Here is a 13,082-nt window from a genome sequence, read left to right on the forward strand (position 1 = left end):
ACGCGAAAGGCACTATGTTTATAAAGTGTCTTCTTATTAAACTGTTTGTACTCTTACAAAGTTCTCAATGCTTCGGTTTGCATGTTGGGACCCTCATTATGCTACTGTGTTAGTGTGAGGCTATTTTGAGCCTTGTTAGTGGTATTAACTAGCGATTTAATTTCACTACTCTGTGCCCCATAGACAAGTGTTATAAGCTAATCTGTTTTTAAAGATAAAACTCTTTACATTCGATTATCAAGAAAACGCATCCCAGAGAACGATCTACTCTGTAACCATCTGTTAATTGCCCCTAGGTTCATTTCTCACCAGAGTTGTCCTTTAAATAAAACCTAGTTTAATTTAACACATAAGTTTGAAGACCTACAAAGTACAGTACAACATTTTGAGAGTAGGCATCAATAATATGCATCAATTAAAACATTTTAGGGTTAATTTCATTTCAGGTTACTCTTTAAATTGTCCTGTTAGGTAGGCTTGTATTTTTACCGCTTAAAATAGTCATTTGAGGTAGCTTGTGTATTTACATCTTAGTTTATATGGATCCAGGAGAGATGTCCATCACTTTGGTAGCCGCTGTTCCTCTCTGCAGTATTATTCCAGTGTTGTCACTGTCAAACAACAACAAACAATCATAATAATAAATAAACTGTAAAATCACGAACGTACAGTATACACTCCAACCGAATGCTTACAAAAGTTAATAATACCAGTTCTCTTGTGGTTTAATGTGGTAATGCCAGACTGTCAAAATAAAGAGAGCGAGATTAAAGAGCTCACCGGTTTATATCAAAGTTCCATTAAAAGTCAAGGAGATTCTTCAGTAGCATGGCGACGTGTCTCAAAAGACTTCTTCTGGACGATCATACCGTTCTTCTTGGAGACAACCTTGCCCCTTTTGGCCTTTGTCCCTTTCTCTGGATTTATACCAACAAAGCACCTGAAATCAAAATAGTCTAAGATCAGAGTGTTGCAACAACATGCTTTCAGTTAAATGCAATGAATTGTTTTGTTTTTTTGTCTTTCTTCATTGCACAAATAGAGTGGACTTGAATGACATATAAAAGTGACATCAAATTAAATTATATTAAAGTCAAGTCAATTTATTTCTATAGCGCTTTTTGCAATGCAGATTATTTCAAAGCAGTTACACAGTGTTAAACATGAAAATAATGCAACAGAATTTGATTCGGCTGTACAGCCACTCTGGAGAAAAAAAGTGATGTCATCAGCTCATTTCAAATATCATATAGCGACAATGTGGGCAGATCAGTAATTTAGTTTATAATAGTTAATTTAATTTAGTAATTACATTTATTTGGATATTTAGTTAAAAAAATTATATACATACATATATATTTTTTAATTATTACAATTTAGTATATAAAGCCTGTATAGTCAAGCAAAATACCATATGTGTGGCTTGAAATGTACAGTACTAATACCATTTTATGCGGAAAAAAATACAAACAAATTAATTTAATTGTATGTATCCAGATAATGATGACAAGTAATGAAGAGTTTTTACCTCTAAATGAATTCCAGAGTGCAGGGTCCCTCATCTTGAAACTGAAGGTTGAATGTAGTTGCAAATACAGCAGCAAGCCCCATTGCAAATGTTGGTGTGATGCCCTAAGAGATTACACGGTCCTCAAAGATGATTATCCAACCTTTAACTGGGACTTGCCCAGTTGCACCTGAAACTTCAAGTCAAAGCATACATATTACCTTGTGTAAATGATATACAATGTGTCTATCAATGAATCTAAATGAAATATACTAGGCAGTATCAGACTAGGACTTGCAGGAAGACTAAATTGTCTCAATGTCAGCTGAAGTAGCAGACACCTGTAGGGAACAAATACATTATTCTTACCATGGTAAGATTTTTAAGAAGAAAAATTATAAAAGGTCAATAATTAGTAAACACTAGGTGAGAGCAACCTACAGGCAAATGAGGTAGGCTAAGTACCTACAGTCAAACTGCTAAATAGATTTGGCAATCAAAAAATTATGGGTAGCAATTTTATTTTTTACAGATATTGGGGGAGTTCTACTGCAAATGTTACCAAATTTAAACAAAAAAACACCCAAAAGTAATATTGTTTTGGCTATTCAAATCTGAGCCTCACTGTTAAATGAAATGTTCAAATACCAAGCAAGATAAGCTCCTGAGCATCAGTTTGATATCAAAAATTATTTGCGAAATGAAAAAAAAATTCAATTACCGTTTATTTTGTAGATGCAAGACCCGATAGAGGTTGATGAAGAACACTCGATGATATGCAGCACGTCCTCTAAACTGTGTGTCCTCTTCTGGAAAATCTCCTATCCAAATAATGTTTCCTGAAGTCTCCCCAGGAGTTAATGGCAAATTATTTCTAGGTTTTATTAAAGAAAATTGTCCAAAAGCAGTAGCCTCGATTTGTTGTATCAAACTTCTGAACGTACTCCAAACTCCACAGTCAACACTCAGTTTCCAAAAAATACTGTCGTGTACTGTAATTTAAAACATTAGCATACTGTTTAGGGCCTCTTTCCTGTTCCTCCAAATTAAGCAGCCCACAATGCATTGCTAACTACAGTATTAAACTGTTTAACAAGAAAACGGCATTTTAGTGTTGAAAATTGGCTGTAAATTTACAGCAATTGCTTACAGTGTAGAGTACATAGCAAATTGTATGTACTGTACAATGTGTGTGTGTGGGGGTTGGGGTGGTATACATATATTGATTGTGTAGTAATATTCTCATCAGTGTTCTGTCAGCTTTTACATAGGCTGACTTAAATCAAAATATTTGTGATATTCAGCCCAGGGCGTTATTTAATTTTAATGTTAAGGCCATAAATAAAAGATATGCATCATCTTTCATATTAAATTTTTACATTTGATTTTTACATGTGATTAATAAATTAAGTTACAATAGTAAAAACACTATAGGCTGTTACCAATCAAATTAAATAATTTAAACTGCAAAAAATACAGCTGCAATAAATAATTTTATAAGATTGATGTTCTAAATAAAAACATGCAATCATACTTTTAAACATAACCGCCAATAGGGGGCAGCAAGTGATCGTCTTCATAAGCGAGTCATTGAGTCGTTTATTCAAATGATTCATTCAAAACGCTGAATCATTCAGTAACAAAACACCGCGCTGAGGCCTAGTCCACACGGACACAGGTATTTTTATAACCAGAGTTTTTTTGTCCTGCGTTTTAAAAAAAAATCCCGTCCACACGTGCTCGGTTTGAAAGAAATCTCCGTCTACATGAAAACGCAAAACCCCGCTATCAAGCGCTGTCAAGAGCATGCCACACCAGCAGGCGGTGATATCACCCTAATCGTAAAGGCATGTTGGCCAATCAGAAGGCTAGAATTTCATTCGGAAGCCTCTGTTCCGCAATGTAATAATATACCTGAGCATGTATCTGTGTACATGATACGAGCAGCCCTGTTAGCACAGTTACTATCAGCAATATGTGGGCTACGTCCGCCATTGCACAGAAACGTCAACCATAGGGTCGTCAACAAAACGGCGAACAATCTGACGTCAAACACAGCAGATAACGCCGCACACTCTGACGTCGCAAGGCAAAAACGCTGGTTTCACTGTCCACATGACAACGCTGCAACCAGCGTTTCTGAAAATCCTCACCCTGGCAGGGGTTTTCAAAAATGTTTGGTTTCAGTGACCTGATACAGCGTTTCCGTGTGGACGAACGGCCGAACCGTTTAAAAAAAGTCACGTTATTAAAATACCCGTGTTCGTGTGGACAAGGCCTGAGTGTTGCTTTCTTTTGGAACTATTTTTGTCTGTGAAATCATGGGTGAAAAGGAACAAAAAAGGTTTTTTGGGTCTAAAATTTGAGTAACTTTATATTCATTCGGCTACTTGTTTATTGAACTAGGCTACACCATTCATGCTACACAATTCACGACTGCAAAGTCGACTTGTGTTATTAACAATTTAATAAATAAAAAGTCTTGTATGTGTCTTCTGTGAGTTTATATTGCTGCTCGCTTGTTTTGATTTCTCCACAAATGTCTCTCACGAAGAGGGGCCCAATGGGATTGCACATGGGCTGATATCTGGGGCCCACCTGGGCTACCCAACCAGGACCAAGCTAATGTTGTCCTCAGTTTCCATGGAGGCCCCATATGGTTTAGCCCAGATGGGTTAATAATGGGTCTCTTGATGGGCTTATACCAGGCCCACACGGGTAACCCAGGTCGAACCCATTTGGGGCCTCCATAGGCCTACCCATATGGGTTGATGACAGGACCCAGATAGATAGGGCTCTTATGGGCCACAACAGGTATATAGAGATTATGATTATATATATGGGTTACCATATTTTCTGTTTGGGTTATCTTATAGTAAACCCCTAAACAACAAACATTTCATGTAATCCACTAACTACACTAAAATGTTAAAAGTATTCAATGAACAGAAACCAGTAGTTCATGCTTTAGTTTATTATGCAAGGTTTATTTGGAATAATTTGAAAATGACTTCCTACATTTACAACTTTATAATACAAAAGTATCAAAAAGTACAGTCTAAGATAAATGCATTTCACAAACAAATCAAAGACTAAAAGCACAGCTCGACACTCCCCTGTCAGTCAGCGCTCTCCCAATGGCCCTTTGAAAAAGACCAAACAATTTAATCAACCGTTGTAACACTTTTTTTATTCCCCTTTTCAATGCTTCCTTTTAAGCATTTTGGTACCCCACATGAAGTTGATCTAGATCAAATACTGAGAAGGGTCAGACAAAAACAGATGGCGAAGAAACGACACACACTAACTGCCAAATAATTAAAAATTAAAGAATTAACTGGGAAACCATCAGAAACCCTTTAGTCTCCAGCACCACAGTTTCCCAGATCTGCAACCTACCTGGAGTCTCCAGAAGTCCATGGTGTCAGGATCTCAGAGACTTCAGTTAAAGAATCCTAAAAATATGACCCCACTTAAAGGGGGGGTGAAATGCTGTTTCATGCATACTGAGCTTTTTACACTGTTAAAGACTTGGATTCCCATCCTAAACATAGACAAAGTTTCAAAAACTAATGTTGGACGTTTGATGGAGTATTTCTGTGTTAAAAATACTCCTTCCGGTTTCTCACACGTTTCGGAGAGTTTTTTTCGAGTATGGGTCGACTTGACGTCGATAGAGCGGAAGGTCATTGTATGGGCCGTACGGGCTCTTCTCCCGGTAGGGTGCGTGACTAGAGCGAGAGAGGAAATGCACGCCCATAAACACTCGCTCTGGTGCAGATCCACTCGTCCGTGAACACTTATGTTGGTTATAGTCCGTGCCGCGCTCCACTTTATTCCTATGGGTGACATCAAGCGACTTCAACGCTTCAGCACAGCATTCCAGGAAGGCAGCGCTGCATTTGAACCGATTTGAACACAGAAATGGCGGGAAGCGGCACAACATCGCTTCAGTCGCGACGAAAAGTGGATTTCCACGGTCACTGCTGTCAGGACTTTACTAATTTATACCAAAGAAGTGTGTTTTTGACGGAGCGGTCCCAGCGATAAAGGTTTGGTCCTGCTTTAGAAGCAGCCAGTGAGTAAAACTGCTTCAAATGTCTCTGCTGTTGGCTATCGTCACGTGAGTAAACATCAGTAAACGACACGATCGTGTGCTTTGTCATTCAAATGCGCTAACGGTTACTCCATTGCTGTTCTCTGTATAACGTTACACTAGTCTGACGTGCAAAACCGTTTTGCTTGCTACTGCTAAGGTTTAGTCGCCCATAAACCGAATCATGTCCTCATAAACTGCGAGTAAACACACACAAATGTTGACAGGCCACTAAATACAGTACATACCACAGAGACGGACGTCCTGCTGTTGCTGTTTCTCCTGTTCAATTTATTTCAGCCTCCGAATCTGATTCTGGATCGATATGTGGGTTTCTCCACGCTTGAGGACATCACCGCTTTGTGCACATTCGTCATTCTTTAGCTCCGCCCACACGATACGCCTCCAGGCGCTCGGTTTTTTCCGGAAAGACTCGGTACAGCCTATATTTCTTTTATAAATATAATAAAACTAAAGACTTTTCAGAGATATGAAGGATGCAATACTACTCTATAGGTACTCAAGATTGACATGAGATTGACTGAAACTGAGTGTTTCACCCCCCCTTTAATAAGAATCACAGGCAGATATGTTGTAAAATACATGGTTATGGTGTCAAACCTGTCTTGGAGTACCCCTAGCCCTGCAGATTTTGTATGTCTCCCTATATCTGACACACCCAGGTTTCGCAGTCTCTACTAATGAGCTCATGAGTTGAATCAGGTGTGATAGATGAGGGAGACACAAAAAATTATATAATTAATTATAAAGTGAAGATCCTGGTGTAACCTACTTATAAGGACTCAGTATTTCCAAAACCTTCTAAAGACATTAGACATTATTTGGAACAGTACTCCAAAGCAGTGGTTTTCAAACATGTCCTGGAGGCACACCAGCCCTGCACATTGTATGTCTCCCTTATCAGACACACCCAATTTAGTTCTTCCAGTCTCTACTAACAAGCGAATGAGTTGAATCAGGTGTGATAAATATGAGGGAGACACAAAATGTGCAGGGCTGGTGTGCCTCTAGGGCAGGTTTGAAAACCACTGCTCTAAAGTGTTACTATATTGGATATCTTTTGTGCATTTGTTATTTGAATTAGCACTGAATAAAAAAAGGGAGAAAGTACAGGCAGCTGAGTGAGGAGATGGATAAAGTTCCTCAGATCCCATTGCTCAGTGGAAACTAGTTGTTCTGTGACAAAATAAACATTTATTAAAGATCTATGGAAAATTAAACATTTGAGAATGGAAATATTTCACTCAATGTGCAAACTTTTAGAATAAAAGCTAAAATGGTCACTGTATGGTGCTGCACTGTGATCACAAAATAAACTTTTTTTTGCTGTTTTCTCTGCTCTACCTGTTACTAGCCTAGAAATCTAGACGCACCCTAGCGGCAGCAAATTTAATCTGCCCGCGAGTGTCGTCTAGCAACTCTCAATACCCTTCTGAGCTGTATTCGCCTAACTCTTGCCGGACCAATCACGACGTGTATAGAGTCGGTTGGCGGGGTCATAATGACAACAGCCGAGTTGCGTTTGCGTGCTTCTAGTAAAAACAGAGGCTGGCGAACGGCGGTCTTTCAAATCAGCTTTGACCGCGACTCTGGAAGACTTGGAGTTAAGCTTTTCTCTGAGAAAAGAACAAAGAACGGCACTGAAGTCAATCTTAATGTGCGTCATGTCTTTGGAGTTTTGCTGACCGGATACAGTGAATGTTTAATCTATCAACAAGCTCTGTTTCACCTTCGTTGCTCTGGTTGGTGTAGCGCTATCCTATCGCGTGCAGAGGGAGTTTAAAAGACAACCGTTTATCCCGCCCCTCGGATTGAGCTGTCAATGGTGAGTTTCCAGACCAAACATCTTGATGTGGGTCTGGCTTGTCAGGCTAGCCTGTTACCACTATATGGCAGAATTAGGGCTGGCCTCGACTAAGGATTTAGACAATCGAATCAGAATTGTCGAATCTCTCTATGGTCGACGGATAGTCGAATCATCTGTGTGTGTGAATGGGTTGGGAGGGGCACAACATTGTCAGCAGAAGGGTAAAACTATTTTTATTTTCCTTTACGCACTGCACACAGCAACAACTTTTAATAAAGCAACCAAAACTGCCTGCCAACTGACAGACGAACTGACAATGGCTTTCTTATTTAGGTTTAAATAGCCTGAAAGGTAATGTGGTGGATAAACATTAATAAACCGTTTTCTCATAACATGTTAAAGCCGCGATCGAAATACAGAACATCACACAAATATATAAAATAACATTTTGATACATAAACTTAAAAATATACCTGCCTAGAGAGGAAAAGAACACTTTGGTGTGTTTATATGCACGTTCTGAAGCCGATTGTGCCTAAAGCGGGTGAAGACGTACGCAAAGCTCAGCCCCGCGCACATTATATACACGCAAGCTCAATTTTGAATAGACTGACAGATGAGCTGCACGAAAGCGCTCTGTGGTGCAGCAGGATTTTAAACAACTTCCTGAGTGGCCGCGGACAGGCGCTGAATGCTGCCGCCGGTGTGTGTACACTCATTGAACGTGTTCTAATTTTAAAGGCGCGGCGCCGCGACACGTCTTTAAAATATTGAGCACCCCCATATTGTTTCATAACACCCGCAAAGATTCGACCGTGAGATCGGTGGTCGAATCAGGCTCCGCATATCGATGCATCAAATCTTCGACTATTCGGGGTCACCTCTAGGCAGAATATTTGATATAATTGCAATTGTGCTGGCATTTTAAGACTTTTATTAGATTGAAGTCACATTGTGTTTAAGTATCAAAATAACAATACAAATTGATTTCAAAGGTGATATTTGTGTACTATCAACCCATGTAATCAACCTTTGGAATTGACTTGTCTTGACTGTGAATGAGTTAGACCACTGAGTAGCCCATTTTCAACTAATGTACTAATTTTCCATTAGTGAACCATCTAGGTCCCACATGAGAAGCCCAGCTGGGTTTGCCCACGTGGGACCTACTTAGTTCACCCAAGTGGCCCAAGCTGGTAGAGGTGTTAGGGAGGCCAGCAGGGGGTGCTCACCCTGTGGTCTGTGTGGGTCCTAACGCCCCAGTATAGTGATGGGGACACTGTACTGTCAAAGAGCACCGTCCTTCGGATGAGACGTTAAACCGAGGTCCTGACTCTCTGTGGTCGTTAAAAATCCCAGGATGTTCTTCGATAAAGAGTAGGGGTGTAACCCTGGCATCCTGGCCAAATTTGCCCACTGGCCTCTGTCCATCATGGCCTCCTAATCTTCCCCCTATCCTGATTGGCTTAATCACTCGGTCTCCTCTCCACCAATCAGCTGGTGTGTGGTGAGCGTTCTGGCGCAATATGGCTGCCGTCGCATCATCCAAGTGGATGCTGCACATTGGTGGTGGTTGAGGAGATTCCCCCTTCTATGTAAAGTGCTTTGAGTGCCTAGAAAAGCGCTATATAAATGTAATGAATTATTTATTATTATTATTATAAGTGGGCCCCAGATAAGATGCCCATTTTGAGCCCATGCCCGCTCTGTACCCCTGTAACCCATGTTAAGTGGGCCCCACATACACATGTTGGCTGGGAGGCAGCGTGAGCCTCAACGTGAATTTGTTACCAGAGGCAGAGATACTCCATTATCAATCGCTGTATACATTGAATATAATAATAACAACAACAACAAAAATCTGAATCATTCTCGCGTTTCTGGTTATTTTAATATTTTATTTGTCCCATACAAAGAATGTCAAGCCCTTGGCTTACAGACATCACTGTATTCTCCTTTGACCAATGGTTTGTCTGTATGTGTATTCAGAGGCAGTGAGCAATGGGCTTTCAATATAATAATAAATAAATATGTTACAGCGCGATAAAATAATTGTCGGCGTTAATTAATGAATGCGTTAACGAGATAATAACGTGTTAACTTGCCCAGCCCTAATTTATGTTCGGGAAGCAGACATATCTCTTTACTATGGCATACACATAGAACATTTTTAACTTTCATTATTCAAATCAATGGTCTGATTGTTAGGCTGCATTAACTAGGTCAGCCTGAACCGGGAACACTTCCCATAACACCTGATGTACTCGTTACATCATAAAAAGAGTGGCATCTACGGTAATCTTAGTCTCTCTGTTTATCCCGAGGTTTATCCTGGATCCGGGCTGTGTCCGGATCGGATGGTGGACCTGCGCCTGAACGCCAATGCATCCTGGAGTGTCTGCTGAGACCGTGTCCATTAGTGTCTACTCTGAATTTGCCTCAGGGGCATGTCATGCTCAAAAAACCCGTCTCCGGCGCAATAACTCCGATCTTTCATGTATTCATACTCTTGTGTAATCGACGCCCCATCCTAAATAAACCCGTCTCTTCCGTGATACCCTGAAATTTCAAATACCCGATCTAATATGATTTCTGACCTGTAAGGTTGCCAGAATAATTATCATACACGGTGTGTTAATAGGCCAGAGGAGAACTGGCACCCCGACTGAGTCTGGTTTCTCCCAAGGTTTATTTTTCTCCATCATGCCCTGATGGAGTTTTGGTTCCTTGCCACTGTCGCCTCTGGCTTGGCTTGCTCAGTTGGGGACACTAAAATTATGATCAAAGTCATTCAACTAATTATACAAATAAAATGTATGCATTAGGTTTTAATTAATTCTATAAACGATAACACTGATCTGCCAACATTGTTGCTATATGATAAATTAAAATAAGCTGATAACATCACTGTTTTCTCCAGAACGACTGTACAGCCAAATTTATTTTTGTTGCAATATTATCCTGTTTGACACTGTGAAGCTGCTTTGACATAATCGTGATTTTAAAAGCGCTATATAAATAAAGTTGATATATATATATATATATATATATATATATATATATATATATATATATATATATATTCAGCCCACTTGAACTTTGCGACCTTTTGCCACATTTCAGGCTTCAAACATAATGATATGAAACTGTAATTTTTTGTCAAGAATCAACAACAAGTGGGACACAATCATGAAGAGGAACGACATTTATTAGATATTTCAAACATTTTTAACAAATCAAAAACTGAAAAATTGGGCGTGTAAAATTATTCGGCCCCCTTTAGTTAATACTTTGTAGCGCCACCTTTTGTTGCGATTACAGCTGTAAGTCCCTTGGGGTATGTCTCTATCAGTTTTGCACATCGAGAGACTGACATTTTTGCCCATTCCTCCTTGCAGAACAGCTCGAGCTCAGTGAGGTTGGATGGAGAGCGTTCGTGAACAGATTCTCGATTGGATTCAGGTCTGGACTTTGACTTGGCCATTCTAACACCTGGATATGTTTATTTTTGAACCATTCCATTGCAGATATTGCTTTATGTTTTGGATCATTGTCTTGTTGGAAGACAAATCTTCGTCCCAGTCTCAGGTCTTTTGCAGACTCCATCAGGTTCTCTTCCAGAATGGTCCAGTATTTGGCTCCATCCATCTTCCCATCAATTTTAAACGTCTTCCCTGTCCTTGCTGAAGAAAAGCAGGCCCAAACCATGATGCTGCCACCACCATGTTTGACAGTGGGATGGTGTGGTTTAATTTGTCAGTTAACATGTAGGTTATGACATCTATGTAAAATGAAAAATAGTTTTACGTTTTTGTTATTTTTTTTACCATTTCATGGCTAACATCAGCTATCAGGTTCCCAGACGAATGCAAGCTAATCTGATAAAGCAGTCTCAAGCAATCCCCCTCTTCACATTCGACATGGTGCCATCGAGTGTTAAAATGCATAAGGCAAAGCTTGAATTTACTGGTATGTCCCTCTTTGGTTAATGTTCTTTCAAGATGGAGGGCCAACATGGCGACCAGCGTTCGAACCCCTCACCCGTATGTATTTTCAATGGCATATTATAAACTTACGAGAATACTTTATTACTTGAAAGAAGTAAATATACATTAATGAGCACATATATTTTTGAAAGAACTAAGTGTTTTTAGCTAAGAATAAACTAAAAATGTTACACAGTGTAGCTTTAATATATTACATTTTTTTATAAAGTTAATGTACAAATATTTTAAGTTAATAAAAAACAATGTCTTAATATCCCACACTAGTAAATATATCTTGTTGTATGACTGTTTAGACATTTGTTATGGCAAATAAGACAAGCATACTGAGTATGAAAATGAGTTTTTGCAGTGTGTGTAGGCAGTTTCTTAATTCTGCCATGGATGCATCAGGACAGATCAACATTTACACAGCAAATGTCATATCATCTGCATGTCTGACTTCTTCCAAATGTGGCTTCAATGATCAGATCACAACCTGCACCACCTGAAGCTGCTGCAAGATGCACCACCTGAAGCTGATGTTTATGTATATCTGCTTCTCTTGTACTCTATATAATAAAACGCACACTCATATCATTTAACCAGCAGGTGGTCTCAGTTTATTGAGCTCAGACCCAAATCGGGCTCTATTGCCCCTGGGCACCAAGCTGCCTTTCTTCCCGACTATTGTATTCATGGAATCTTTAGGTCGCATACATTCTACACATCGGATATAATGGCCTGTGCCGAGAGGAACAGACTAAATCCTGGCTATACCGAGTGTACAGCATTTCTGGCTGCTCTCCAGAGATACGAGTGGATTTATTAAGCATGGGGGATGGGACAATGAAACGGTGTGTGCTTGTTGAGCCGTGGAAAGGAGCTTTAAAGAGCCAGCGAGACACGGTTCACCCTCTCCTTCCCAGGGGTCCGTGTAGATGCCGCTCACCTCCTCTTGTCCCTCGAAGAGATTGGACTGATGGGAAGCAGAGGAGGTAGTAATCCTCCCGCTCTCCCGGAGACCGGCACCAGAAGATGATGAGGAGATGGATCCCAGCACTCCTATGGAGATAATTAACCAGGCACTCCTGCCGTTTCACTGAGACGTTTGTCTGTCTGAAGTGAAGGGAGATGTTGGGGTAGCTACTTTGAAACTTTAGCTTGCCAAGCTTCTTTTAATTTGACACACTCTTAAAAGCAATGGTTCCAGAAAGAATCTTTCAGTGAACAATACTTAAAAAAGAACCATGTTATTTTTATTTTGAAGACATTTTGGTAACACTTTATTTTAAGGTGACATAGTTACACGTTACTACATGTACTTACTATAGTAACAACAGTAAATTATGCATAGTTAAAAACTTCTAAAGGTTGCATTGGCCTCAGTTTAAACATCGATACCATGGGGAAAAACTTCTGTGTAGATATTTTTAATAATGTCTCTTAATTTGGCAGAAGGAATATTAGGCTGCTGCCAGCTTTTTAATTTTATTTATACTCTTGTCTGAGGTCAACTAATGATGTTTGTGTGGTTTTTACATTCAAAAACATCATAACTAATAAGTAATAGGCTATTTTCTATACTGGTTTTGAGGCTCTCTACAAAATGCTGGGTTTTGATGGGCATGACGCACTGGAGACTTGGAAGTAAACGCCCACGGCTAG

The 13,082-nt window shown here is 39.7% G+C and overlaps 1 long non-coding RNA gene across 2 annotated transcripts; it reads right to left on the bottom strand.

The window, feature by feature from the left end:
• Positions 1-303: 303 nt before the first annotated feature.
• On the bottom strand, positions 304-2,666 carry LOC137039609 (uncharacterized). Of its 2 annotated transcripts, XR_010897724.1 has the most exons (4): positions 2,229-2,666; positions 1,529-1,703; positions 781-940; positions 304-611 (listed from the first exon to the last, which is right to left on the bottom strand). It is a non-coding gene; the product is annotated as an uncharacterized lncRNA (long non-coding RNA). The 2 variants fall into 2 exon arrangements; XR_010897723.1 differs by having other exon boundaries at positions 1,529-2,666.
• Positions 2,667-13,082: the final 10,416 nt, after the last annotated feature.

This window comes from Pseudorasbora parva, chromosome 14 (assembly GCF_024679245.1).
Source record: "Pseudorasbora parva isolate DD20220531a chromosome 14, ASM2467924v1, whole genome shotgun sequence".
NCBI lineage: Eukaryota > Metazoa > Chordata > Actinopteri > Cypriniformes > Gobionidae > Pseudorasbora > Pseudorasbora parva.